The sequence below is a fragment of the Sturnus vulgaris genome, chromosome Z (assembly GCF_052056855.1).
Source record: "Sturnus vulgaris isolate bStuVul1 chromosome Z, bStuVul1.hap1, whole genome shotgun sequence".
Taxonomy (NCBI): domain Eukaryota; kingdom Metazoa; phylum Chordata; class Aves; order Passeriformes; family Sturnidae; genus Sturnus; species Sturnus vulgaris.
In genome coordinates this window covers 65,237,117-65,251,367 of record NC_142283.1, presented here as the reverse complement: position 1 = coordinate 65,251,367, position 14,251 = coordinate 65,237,117, and the positions used below count along the sequence as shown (strand labels likewise).

Below are 14,251 nucleotides of genomic sequence, written 5' to 3'. Positions count from 1 at the left end.
CTCAAATCTTTCCCTACTAATTAATTCAGTTAATATGTAAAACGAGTAAGGTGAGATGGAGTAATGCTAGGGGAGAAAAAAGGGGTTCAACACAAGTAATAACAGAACTAGCTAAATAACACTCATCCAGTGTCAGGTTTTATTCTGCCTGTAGAACTCACTTGCTTTACAGAATTGCTTAAGTGGTAAATAAATGTTTTTCCTGAGAACTTTGGCTTTGTCAGGAAAGGGCACCGTCTTGTAAATGACACAAAATTAGTCAGTTTTTATTGTTTGCTCCCAGAGAGCAGCCAGGCTGCGCTGACTGGCAAGGAGCCCGGGGGCCAGTCCCATTCTCCCTGTGCCACCGGGTTTGCCCGCCCCTAGCAGGTCACATAGGAGTGGTGCACTGTGGCCCATAGCATCATGCTGCTGTTTGACCCTGAATGATTTCCTGTTTCCCCCTTTAGGCTCCAAATCAAAGGTAAGAATCATTTCACATCGTTATTTGTCCTGAAGAAAGAGCTATACTGAGAAGAAACAAATTTCAAAAATATAAGGTCTCAAGCTTTGGTTTGCAAGTCCACCCCTTTTCAAATCTAGGTTCACTGCCTCAGACAAACAATTCCGCAACACATCATGCTGAGCTGGAAGCTGCTGAAATTACTGCACTGAAATCACTGAGAATAAAAATGTACCTGAAATTCCAGCACTCCTTCAGGGCTTAGGTGTTTGCTTCAAGATTCACTTGTAATGTTGCAGTTGCTAAAGAAACAAGAACTCTTCTGAGGTAAAGGATTTAATGCAGAACTAATTTTTCATGTGGAGAGATTTGCTCCTTAGCAGCACATGGGTTGACAACCAGGCCTTGACTTAGAAAAGTTTACCCCTCCAACAAAGAATTCAGTAGGAGATAAAATAAATTGTTCTGGCATTCTTATTCTTGAGGTTATTGAATATTTTGCCTTTGAAAAGAAGCAATTTTAAAAATCAAATTAATTATATATTAATATGTTATACATTGGACACAGGATTCAAAGGAATTCTAAGTTTGACAATGACACATAATTGGAAGGTAAAGAGGCCTTGCATGGAGATCTCAGCAAGTAGAGGAATCGGCCATTTACCACCCATGTGAAATTCAACAAGGGCTGGTGCTGGATTCTGCCCCTGGGATGGAGCAGCCCTGGATGTACAGACAGACTGGGCAATGAGAGGCTGGAGAGCAGTGCCATGGAAAGGGCCCTGGGCTTCTGGTCCATGGCAAGTTGAACATGAGCCAGCAGTGCCCTGGCAGCCAGGAGGGCCAAGCGTGTCCTGGGGGCATCAGGGACAGCATCAGCAGCCAGGCAAGGGAGGGGATTGTCCTGCTGTGCTCTGCTCTGGGACAGCCTCACCTCCAGTGCTGGGGGCTGTTCTGGCTGCCACAGTATAATGAAGTTATTAAAGTATTAGAGAGCACCCAAAGGAGGGAAACAGAGACTGAGAAGGGCCTTGAGGGGCCACAGGAGGAGCAGCTGAGGTCACTTGGTCTGTTCAGCCTGGAGGAGACTGAGGGGAGACCTCACTGCAGTTACAACTTCCTTGGGAGGGGAAGAGGGGGGCAGGCACTGATCTCTGTGTGACCAGTGACAGGATCCAAGGGAATGGCCTGGAGTTGTGTTAGGAGAGGTTTGAGTTGGATATCAGGAAAAGATTCTTCACCCAGAGGGTGTTTGGGCACTTGGTCAGGCTCCCCAGGGCAGTGATCACAGCACCAGCCTGGCAGAGCTCAAGAAGTGTTTGGACAATGCTCTCAGGCACATGGTGTGACTCTTGGAATGTTCTTTCTAGGGCCAGGATTCAATTATCCATGAGGATTCCTTCAAAGTCAGCATACTCTACAATTCTAGGACATTTTTGTGAATGAAAAGTAAGGACAGCACAGTAAGTTGCTACATTTAGACGAGAACTGATGCATGTCTTCTACCAAGTAGCCACGCAGTCCTTCTTAGTAGCCACTGAGTCCTTACTCAGTCACTTCCACTGACTTCCAAAACCAGAATCCTACAGTCCCTCTCTTGCTGGTACTGTAATTGGAAGCAAAATATAAGCATGAGAGCCAGGTCCCTGATGCTGTTATGAGGTCTCCAGCTGGACCTACTGACACTTCATGCACCCTTTATCAGGAAACCTGGCTGAATTGGCTGGGGGAAAGAAGAAACAAATGGCCATCTGGGACTAGTATATTCTTACATACAGCTTGTGTGGTCCACAGGAACTTGGAGGATTCCAGGAAAAATGAGCTTTATCATCAAGTAAAAGTTATAAGAACTGGCCAATATACGAGTAAGAGAGGGTATAGTCTGCTAGTAATTGTTTTTGAGAGGTGTACTTTAAAAATGTCCATCTTTATTATGCCAGTTACATTATGGATCACAAAATAATGCAGCAGAGCTACATAATGAGGGGTTAGCATGATTTGATTAGCATGAATCCAAAATATACTTTCAGGGTTAATAGATACTAAGAAAGCATTTGCCAAATGTAAGGTAACCCAAGCCACATGATTTCTCTCTCACAGACTCCACATCCATTGCCATTTCCACAAAAATGGGCAAACAAAAAAACCTTATTTTATACTAATGTTTGACCTGAAACAAGAAGATCTAGTCCCACCATTATGCCTTGCAAAAGAACTTTTGTAACCTGACCAATCCCAATCAAATTTAAGAAAGTCCTCATTCAAAAAATATATTCAAGAAAACATGAAGTTTACCACAGAAGAAGGCTTCTGTAGTCTGATCATTTTAGTTAAGGAAGAATCACTAACCATTTGTTTTCTATTAATCTATTCAAATGCAATGTTTTCTTTTTTAAGGATTTTGTAAGTTGCACAAAATTTTCTGTTTGCTTTAAACGCTAGAAACACCTTTTAACACCAAAGCAGTGTATAAGTCAAATTCTTACTGTAAATCAGACAATTGCAAAAGGAAGGGACCCCTATGTGAGTTGAGGTGCTCATCCCTTGCTGGCAAAGGAGGGATTTGTTCCCAGGGTGTAACAACACAAGGTCTGATCCAATTAATACCTCCAAAAATATACTTAGTAACTTTTTTTCCCTTGTAAATTAAGGTGTTCTGTTTTCTGGAGCCTAGATTCACTGAGGATTACTGCATCCTGCTGGTTAAACTTCCTACCCCTGCTACTGGTCCAGCCCCTCTGAATCCATCTTCTCTCCATCACAGCTCCTGGCACAGCCCTACTGCTCTGTGCAGAGCAAATTACCCAGCTGCAGCACCACAGCCAGCTCAACACCCTAGATTTAACTTGCCAAACACACCTGGCAGTGGAGAGAAAACAGCTGTGATTAAAATCAAGCCATCACTTTCCTCATCCTACCTCACCTCCTTAAATTCTCTCTGCACCAAAGATGACAAAATATTGGCAAGTACTAGACAGCTGGCATGCATAATCCAGCCAATTTATTTTGCAGTCTGATTTTGTATGTCTACAGGACCAAAACAAAGATAGAACCATGATATATGCTCAACCTACACTGTCTCCACCTAGGCACAGCAATGTCACAGTGACATGTGCATTATCTCCTGCTGGCAGCCCGTGCACCTGGGGCTGAAGGGGTGTGTGTCCTTTGGACATGTGCCAAAATGTGTCACCACGTCGCCACTGCCTTGGCTACCCACAAAAATGGGCTCAAGCTTGAGCAGGCCATAATCATATCTATTGCCTACTCTGCCTTGTGCCCTTTCAACTTTTGGGCCTATTCACTTCATGTAACTTCAGAGGAAGAAAAAAGACTTTCAGCTCTTCATTATGGGCTTGTGTGGAGCCATGTACAAGGCTGGAGCATCTCAGCACTCCTGGACTATGACAAAGAGGCTTGGAACATGGCCATGAACAAAATAGCAGTGTGGTTTTGGAAACACTGTCAACAAGGAAAATCACAAATAATCAAGCAAAACCTTTCCCTGCTATGAGGCGTTTATTCACATCGAAAAAATAGCAGGGTCTTGAATTCATGATACAAAATGCTTTCTCTTGACAGCCAAGCTGAGAAGGCTATCTTTTCAATTTAATCATGTGGGAGTGAGGGAGACAGAGGTCTTCAGTGGTCCCATCACTCTCCTGTATGGTTTGTGTTTTAAGGAGATTTGGAGGGAAAATCAAATACAGCTGAGAGGATTGTCCCAAGATCTATAGTCTCCAGAAGCTATTTGAGAAAGACTGTAACAACATAGCCAACAACACATAAGACTTTATATATTACTACATTGTTTCTGTTTTCTGAATTACCATGTTGTTCAATAAGTTCCCCACTAAGAATTTTAGCAAAGGAATATAAGATGTCCTAATGGTAAATATATGAGTTGTGAAGGCAATCAAAAATAGGGATCATATATTATTACAATACAGATAAAATTTGTTTGATGTTCAAATTTTACAGCCCTCAAGCATAGTTTTTTATACAGGAAGCAATGAAATAGGTACCTATAAAGATTCTGAACTGCAAATTTCCCCTGTAACTATTCCTTTTAATTGGAAATAGGTTTGCTAGAAATAGTATTAAATACCAAACAGAATGAAAAGCAGGGACCTAAGAAGCCTGAAATTAATAAATCTCTGCTATATAACAACTAAATCCATAAGGTAGCTTTGCCAAGATATAGTCTACTGTAAGATGCTACTGCTTTGTCCAGTAATATGACTTCAGAGTGAGAACTGTGCTATTTACTCAGTTATTTATTACACACCATAACAATTCTTAGAGTTATGGAATATATTTGCCTACATCTGACAAGACTTTCATTTATTACAATATTCTATAAAACTTTTCAAGATTCAACACAACTGAGTTACTTCAATATGAATATGAGAAGGCTCCAAAAGACTATTTGGAGTTGAAGAAGTAAGAAAGACGTGAAAAAATATGAAAATTAGAATACATTATCAACTATAAGAACTCTATCATTTGTAAAAATGATCTTACAAAAAAAATTAAAAGATTGATCTAAAATGCAACATAAGCAATATCAAATTCACATTACTAGTTCATAATTAAGTAAAGAACTGGCATACTCAGTCGATTCACATTCAGCCAGGCAATACCAGAATGCTATGTCACTTCCCTTTTAGCCTCATTACCCTCTTCACCAGTTAATTACAGAAAAACCCTCCCATCTTTCATGTTTTTACAGAAGAAATCTAAAGATAGACTTGGCTATCTTTAGAAATCTAAAGATAGGCATTTTTTTGTAAAAGCAATTTTTATTTTCTCTTCTAGTTCTGGGTAATTGAAGGAACTATTAACTCCTTGTTTGCCTCCTCCACCATACTTACTAAATTTTCATGAATAATAGATGTTAAACAAAAAATAAGAGTTCATGCGTGTGACCAGTTTGGCTGAAAACATCCATATAGTAATCTTTCTAAAAATACTAAAAGTTTTAAGTAATTGCAGAGTTGGCTTGAGATCTAGAACTAAAAAATTAGTCATAGATTTATGAAAATACTTCACCACCCTTAGGGAAAACACAGAAAAAGCACATGATTTTAATTTAAAATATTTTCTATCCCTGCCCTTTTCGTACACAAAACTACATTGCTTTTAGTGTCAGGACTAGCCTTCCTAGTTCCTACAGCTTGTTTTTTTTTCCTGAATATCATTTATGATATTAATTGTGACCATCTCTCTGGACCTGGCAGCTCCTGTTCTTTTGTGTCAATCATCCCTGTGTACATAATAACCACAGCAGTTCTTCAGTTTATGACCTTCAGTTATGACCTGAGGGACAGCCTCAAGTCAGCTTCAGTCCCCCACCTATTAATTTATTAAAACATGTGCTCACATGTTAAAGCCTTCAAAATCTTCTGGATATTTTACTGGAGAAAATTTGGCTAAGAGTAGGAGCAGTAAAACTTGCTGGTATTTCAAGATACAAGGACTGCCCATTGCAGAAGTTGCCCCTTTCACTTTTGGGCTGGACTTTTTGCTGCTGGCCATGGAAGCAGAGGTCGAGCTGAGGCAAGGAAGTCCCATAGGGTGGTTGGCACCACCTGTCACTGCAGGGGAGATGTGGCTTCTTCTGAGGTTGAAAATGGTGGTCACAGTGAGCAGTTCTGGCACAAGGACTGAGAGAAAGAGAGAGAGAGAAAGCCCATCAGAATTTATGGCTAAAACCAATTTTAAAGAATAAAATACATTCGGTGTTTGTATTTTGTACATATGAAATTTTCATAAGCACAACTAAATTGGGTGTTTTTCCACTTAGGCATCTGCCAGGTTTATATATAAGACAGCAATATCCTTATCTGTCCAATAGGTTAAAAATATGGTAGATTTACTTTTTTGACAATGTGTTCTGCAAGCAACACCTGAGTCTAGAAGGCATCTCTGGCAATTTTCCTGTCCAGCTCCTTGCTCTAGGCAAGGTCACAGGCTGTCCAAGGCCCTGTTCAGACAGGCTTTGAGTACCTCCAAAGACGGAGATTCACAACATGTCTCAGTAGCTTGTTACAGTGTTTGACCCCCTTCAGGCTAAATGAGTTATTTTCTTGTATTTAAATGGAAATTCATGTATTTTAGTTCCTACCTATTGCCTCTTGTCTTTCACTGAGCTTTGCTGAAAAGAGCCAGGAATCCAACTCCTTGATTCCCCCATCAGATTTTTATCCACAGTCATAAAATCCCTTTGGAGTCTTCTCCAGGCTGAAGAGCCCCAGCTCTGTCAGCTTTGCCTTGTTCATCACATGTTGTAGCTTTCTTCACCTTCATGGCCCTTTGCTGGACCCCCTTCTGTAGGTAGGTTCATGCCTTTCCTGTGCTCAGGAGCCCTAGGGTGCACACAGCACTCCAGATGTGACCTCTCACCAACCTCTGGTCTACAGCAAGAACTGTATTCTTCAAATACAGCTCCAGTTCTCATGGAGAGGTCAGTCTGAATGGAAGGATACAGATTTTGTGTTATTAAACTGATTTTAAGTATCAGAGCTGCAAAAACAAACCACATAAGCCGTTGGACGTTATTACAAGATGAGTCAAAGGCTGCGCCTATCTGCCAAATGCAAGAGGGCCAGGCGTCAGTCTGGGGCTGCTGGCATGACTGACTGTGATGATTAGCTGCTGGCTCACAGCTCTGCTCAGGCTCCTCCAGCCTGCTCTCTCCAAAGCAGGGCTTGGACAGGAGTAGGGAGGTGGCTGACCACAAGGACCACTCCCAAAAGACAAGTTAAATGGGACTTGAGAGACACCAAACAATTGTGTTAGCTCTTCTGCAGGGAACGCTATTGTTCAAGAACCACTGGCATTACAATTCATAACACTGCTGGAATATTTGTTCACATCCAGTCTTTGCCAGTTTCAATTTGGAAGCAGAGGGGAAGCTTAAAAACGGCCAAACTGATGTTACAAAATCTGATATGAGCTGTCAAACACACCTGACAGGGAAGGAGTAATGAAGATTATACTTCTTAGTCTAGACATGGTTATCCTAATTCACATCTAGTATCTTACCATCTACTCAGGGAGATTAAATTTTAATGAATTGCTAATTGCCATTGACTGGTTTATAACTGATAATATTTATTCTCAAAGGAAAATTAAAATTGGATTTGCTATTATTCCTTTTTGTATGCATGTACATTTATCCACCTGTTTGGGATAAAATCATCTAGACCTGAGATATTTTTAGGACAATGTGTCTTAAGAATGTATGACAGTCATGGCATATATCTTCCAAAAGATCCATTACCCAGCTCCTGGTTTTTCAAGATGTTATTTGATACTGAGAGGCTGGAATCAAAATAATGTTGTTATAACTACATCCACAAATTCCATTTCCTGACTATGCTTTCAGATAGTAGCTCAGCTCTGGTTATTACATCCCATGCCCCAAAGAAAACCAGTGCTTTCTACCATTGCATTTAGAAAGGCTGGAAGAAATGTTAACAGCATCAAGACTGCAAAAACAGCAGGTATGAAGTGAATTAAACGGAGAGCACTTCTGATGAACATGAATATTGGTGCGGAAGGGTAGTGAGAAACCTTCTTCCTGATCCCTGCAGGGAGGGAGGGGATATTTTTGTAACTAAAACCCACAGTTTACAGAACTGCCATTTCTTTTAAGCTGACTGCTGTATGAGTCAACAATCTGAAGGCTCAAGTTTCAAAGACTACCAGTGTTAGCAAACTCCTTATCCAAAGGAATGGTGATTTTGAATCTTCAAAGACACAGAGCACAGATTCAACACAGAGAAACTTTTTAGCGGCATTTCAAAGAAAGTTTAGAACCTCATTATGGTGTAAATGCGTGTAGGAAAAACAGGAAGAGCCGTGCTTCCCACCTTGGCAGTTTTCAAGATAACAAGTACATTCTAAATGGAGATAGCCATTAACATCTTTTCTACATCTAGAGAAGCAACTGCTTACAGCCCAGCCCAGCAGCCAGCGGACTGATTGAATCAATCTTTCTTTCTGTATTGTACCTCTGCCCTTTCAGAGGAGACAGCAGGAGACCATTCAGGCTGGCAGTATTTCTCTTCCGTTTTTACTTGTTTGCATTCCGGAGCACAGCTGCAAGCTCCTGCTTTGAATACGTTCAATCTAAGGAGCAATCACTAAGGACACATCACTGTCATCCTGTGGACAGCCTGTCAAAACAATCCACACATCAAACAGTCCTCTCAAAATCATGGTGTCTTAATCATCTCCAATTAAAGGGCCATGAAGAAGAGGAGGCATAGGCCTCATTCCAGCAAAGAGAAAGGTCACTCTGTGAGACTGTGCCTGTTGCATCACTTGGCCAGCAAGTACCAAAAATGTGAGTGGGTCCAGCTATCAGAAGTTCATTCAGAAGTTTTCATTCAGAAGGAAAATTCCCTGAATTGTTTGCATCCATAAGCAATAGTATCTTAGAAAACATAAAATCATAGAATATAAGGAATTGGAAGGGACCTTAAAGATCATCTAGCTCCATCTCCTCCTCCTATGGGGGACCCATGCTTCCCATTAGACCACATTGCTCAACTCCCAGTCCAACCTGGCCTTGTCACTGCAAGGGATGGGGCATCCACAACTTCTCTGGGCAACCCATTCCAGTGTCTCACTAACCTCACAGTGAAGAATTCATTCCTATATTTAGCCTAAATATCCCCACTTTCAGTTGGTGCCCATTACTCCGTATTCTATCCTCAGATGGCCTAAATCCCAAGTCAACACTCAAGCAAGGGTATGAGCAAAGGCACCTCCTGGTGTCAAAAATGAACGATCAGCTGGTTCAGGGAGCTGAGCAAACACATACATTTGCAGTGAAACTTTGCATTAGCTGTACCCAGCCAGTAAAAAGGCTCTGATGATTTCATTTGATACAGGACACAGACACCCACAATAAGCACATATACAAAATTTTTAACTGGATCATCTGAAGAGCAACAAATGCCAAGGAAATAGAAAATTTGAGGCAAATTTCTATAAAGTAACGAAGGAAGTTTAGGAAGTAGCAAGAGGACATGAAAAATAAAGATGAAGGGATACAGTGAAAATGAAGAAAGTTTGCAAGAATGAGAGTTGAAATCCTGCCTTTCCTGCAGGCCAGAGGACTTAGGTCATTGACTCCAGCTGAGCCAAGGAGTTCATTGAAGGAGCACTGTTAGGAGTCCAGGCAAGGTTTGCTGTAAAACTGAAAGACTTAGTGTGTTAAAAACCCCAAGGAGAGAAAAAGCATTTTAAGACAGAGCAAAGTTCAGCTGCGCTGAGGTTTTTGGGGCAAAGAATATAAAAAAACTATTACTGACTTCATCTCTACAGTCTGCTGACACACTAGAGGGAGATGAGAAAGAAGATCCCTGGGGCCTTTTGTTTTCCTGGGAACAACACCCAGCCAGCGTGTGCTAATATATTTCTACCTTGAATGAAGGGTTGGGAAAGACTGTGATTTGTATATTTCTGAAGAGCGGGTTGGTGGTTGCATCAGTGAGAAACAGCCCGGGGAACAGCATAACAACTCTGCTGTGCCTGCATGGTGTCTGGCTCTGCTCTGCTTCAGCACATTTGCAGAAGGAGTAATGAAGGGGTGAACCGGGGGATTAGACCAAGGGTAAAACTGGTATGTGTCACTGGGAGTAACACCAGGGGCGCTGGTGGAGGGCTGGAGTGTCATGAACAGCTGTGGCTAATGCACTTGATTTATGGATGATGAAGAGCACTGGCACATTTTTGTGCAGCCACCAATCTGCAGAGGAAGCAGAGGAATTTCAGAGGGATTTTATACCAAATAATAAATGTCTTTCACAGATTTACGAACAACAACAAAAATCAAACAAAATCACTGGAAAGCTTGGGTAACAAGGCAGACTTGAAAAGTTTCTCATGTGAGCATTTTATACCTTTTCTTTCAGTGTAAAACATGATTTCTGCTGAATTTTTGACCTTTACTTTGCTAAGCCAATTTTCTCAGAAAAGAGATGAGGATTTTTCACTATTTTGCAAATGAGCCAAGGGTTTTGAAAATATTTTGAAAGTATTTTCCCTTCCCTTCCCTTCCCTTCCCTTCCCTTCCCTTCCCTTCCCTTCCCTTCCCTTCCCTTCCCTTCCCTTCCCTTCCCTTCCCTTCCCTTCCCTTCCCTTCCCTTCCCTTCCCTTCCCTTCCCTTCCCTTCCCTTCCCTTCCCTTCCCTTCCCTTCCCTTCCCTTCCCTTCCCTTCCCTTCCCTTTTTCTTCCTTGTTAGGGAGGAGAAGAGAAAAATCTGATAATATACTAGTCCTGTGTGGAGTAAGATAACATCAGAAGGAAGTTAATCATTCATCATATTCCTACACATTTAAAAAGAGTCCAAACAAGTAAAAAGGTCAATGACTTATAACAAGATGCTGGTATGTGCCTTGGTAGGCAGCAGTGGGGGAACCCAAAAGGTACGGCCAGGCTAGGATTTGGGACAGACTTAACTGGGCAGAGTTTGGAAGAAGGCTTGTGGGGAAAGAGCTGAGTGGTGCAGCCTTGCTTCTGGGGTGGGAAGGGCAGCAGAATTACAGCCTGTATGATTCGGGAACTAAGGGTCTGGGCAAAGTGAAAGTTAATCAAATGGTCTGAAGAATGCACGCTGGATCCAGTTTGGGGCAGGGATAGGCACATTGGAACATTGTTCATCCCTCACCGTGATCTTCTTTCCAGCTCTCGGAAGCACAGGAACCTCAAAATGGGATTTCTCTCGTGCTTCCAAGTATTACAAGTTAATTTAAATCCATTAGAATATTCAGAACGTTACATTGTTATTACAAACGCAATGTGCAAATATAATTATAGTAACACTACCAATATAGAGACAAAAAGCACTTGTCTTGTCTCCAAAAGCACTAAAGACTGTATATTAAAATAACGGGTTTTTAAAACTAGCGTGAGCAGCTGAAAACAAGTATCCCGACCATTACTCCCCTTCTTCCATGCATGGTGACATTACAGTGCACATCCCCTTTTTCCCTGCTCTTGCTCTAACGACTTCCAGTCGTTAATAAATAATAAATATTTCTAATAAACTGCACGGAGCCTCTCCTGGGTCCTTGGACATCCTTGTTCCATGGATATCTCTGAGTCTTGGCACTGCCTTGCTGTGACCCAAAAAGGCCTCTGCCACTGTGGCAGTGGATCCTGGGCTCCCCCAGCTGAGCACGCCCAGGTCTCAAGGCATGCTTTGCTTCGTCTCCATGATTTTATCTGAATTTATGAAGTAGAGCTAAAACTGGGCAAACAGAGCAGCCAGATGCCCTGCTGCTCAGCTCTTACTTAAAACACACAAATAAAACCAGTTATGTTATTTCATTTGTTGTGTTTATCCTGAAGTGTGATGTATTTCCAATGTGCCAAGTCCCAAAGAAAAATATATGGCTGGAACTAAGCAACCCTGACAGCAATCTCAAACCTCAAACCAAGAGGCAAAAAAAGAAAAAAAAGACACCCACTTACTACTCAGAGAATGTTTTTGAAAGAAATGGTCACAGGGTGACATCATACTGAGTTCTTGGTCATAGTCTTCAAAGAAAGATACTTACACAAGTATTCTGAAAACTAAATCATAATGGAAAAATTAGGGATTTAATAAAGGCATTAGACCCATTATGACTTCTCTGATGTTCTGTCCCTGCTGTGCAGGGCTCCCTCCCCAGGATGCAACTGCACATTTATCTACCCAATCTAACTAAACACATGTAAAAGCAGTGTTCCAGAGCCTGCATTTATTCTGTGTTTACATACAGCTCAAAAGCCTTTCCTTGTGCCTCCAGGCTGTTTGAGACGATGGGCCTGTGAGTAGCAAGACTAATGTTTCAGGTTGATGGTTAGGGAAGGGCTTGTTGCATGCTCTCTGATCCTAGCCTGGCACACCTTAGACCTTTCCATAAGTTGATTAAACCATCCAAAGGGATTTTGATTTTTCCTTAAGCTGGCAAACTACCTTAAACTCTGTTTCAGGCATAAGTTGCTATACTAGCACTGGTTTTTATTCTCTCTCCATCTTAAATGTCTTACTGTAAACTTTTTGAATTTAGATATTGCATCAGCAGAGGGTAAATAGAGCAGCTCTTTGGTGCTGGCAGGGGACCAGGATGAGATCAGATTTGTACAGCAACAAAAACTGACAGAATTTAGAAGATGATTTAACAGTGGCAACTGTATAACCAGTGATGGGGACTGACTGCATGCAAAGGCAGCTGTACCATAAGAGTCAGGACATTTATTTTCTTCCTTTTTGGTACACCCATTCTTCAGCTCTTTATGCACCACCATTTCTACAGGAGATTATTTCAGAACAAATGCTCTGACTGGAACTAACCATGTGACTGATGCTGCCCCATTCAGGACTTAACTGAAAAATACTTTATAGTGTAAGGGGTGATATGAAAGCTGACTTCAAATTGTCCTCTACCCAGATACACACCATGAAAAGAGTTCTAGAGTTAACGTCTGGTCTTTGTTTTTCTCTGGGTGGTACTGTTTTTTAAAAAGCTGGCTCCTTTTTAGGGTCCAGCTCAACTACACTATTCACAGTTTCAGTAAAAACTCCCACTGTGACTCAATTATTTGCTTCCCCTACCTTTGCTTGGCCCAGTAGACAAACACAGTGCTGACATTGCACTTTGCACTTCCTAGCAGCCCTGTGATTTCAGTTTCATTTTTTCCTCTTTCAGGACTTTTTTCCAGTTGTTTGGGATACTCCAATCTCTCCCAACCTCCAATTTCTCTAGAATCCAAGGAGGACACACTGTCAGCAGGTATGTATGGGCCACCAAACATTTTCAAACAAAGTCCTAGCAGGGAATTGAGCCTTGAAGCTGGCAGCAGACAAAACATCATGACTCACTGTGAAAGGACAGGAGCACGAGGGCAGTTTAAAATAGTTTGTTTCTCTCAAGACTGGCTTTTTCCTGAGGTCAGCTGTGGTTTCAACCCAAAAAAGACATGTGAACAGATCTTGTTCAGTTTGGACTCTGTGTCTGCACACTGTATGTTTATTTGCTATCTCTCTCTCTCCCTGGCTTTTTCTATCCTTTTCCTGGATCTCTCCTTTTCCTCCATTCCTGTTCCTTTTAGGCCTATGCTGGGGCAATGTGTGCCTATATTCCTGGAGATGTGACCCAGCTGCACCCCAAGCCTGTACCTGGGCAGGATGAAGGTGTGTCCTCCCTCTTACCCCAGGAGGGAATTATGCTGTGGTCTCTCAGGCAAACCCATGGGGACTCCAGCAAGTATGAGGATTGCAGGGTGTGCTGTGTGGACCTAAGTCCTTGCTGGCCAAAATGTTTTCTGATTACAGAAGGAAGTGGCTTCTGTATGAACCACTGTGTCTGTTCTGAAGTATTTTCCCACAGAGGCTGTAGTTGGTAGTTCAGCTTGAGTTAAATGTTATATTTTCTGTTTAATTAATTGGATATGACTAAAAAAAAAAAATCCACTGTAAACAAAGTTGAGAAATAGTGCCTTAAAGTTTGTTACTGTATTTATAGAGGTCAGTTGAGCATATACTGGTAAAATAATAACTGTTTGCTCTGCACATAATCTCCTTGTTCTGGATTACATCAGTGCTTGCCCACATACAATTAAAGTACCTGACACACCACAGCTAAAATTCTGCCAAATGCTGAACCCACCCAGGCTCAGATATGTGAGCTGTACCCAGGGCTCTCCTGGCTTTTGTTTACATGGTGTTCCACGTTGATTTAACTACAAAATGTTCAAACTGCAGCACAATCAGGTTGAGAATTTCCCATGCTGGCTGGGGTAAAAGCA

General features: G+C 41.7%; 1 long non-coding RNA gene across 1 annotated transcript in view; it reads left to right on the top strand.

The window, feature by feature from the left end:
* The first annotated feature begins 13,095 nt into the window (after positions 1-13,095).
* LOC148219885 (uncharacterized) overlaps positions 13,096-14,251 on the top strand; it is a 33,851-nt gene continuing 32,695 nt past the window's right edge. Inside the window, exon 1 of the long non-coding RNA XR_015799355.1 lies at positions 13,096-13,236. This is a non-coding gene — a long non-coding RNA (uncharacterized LOC148219885). The remainder of the gene's footprint in view (positions 13,237-14,251) is intronic.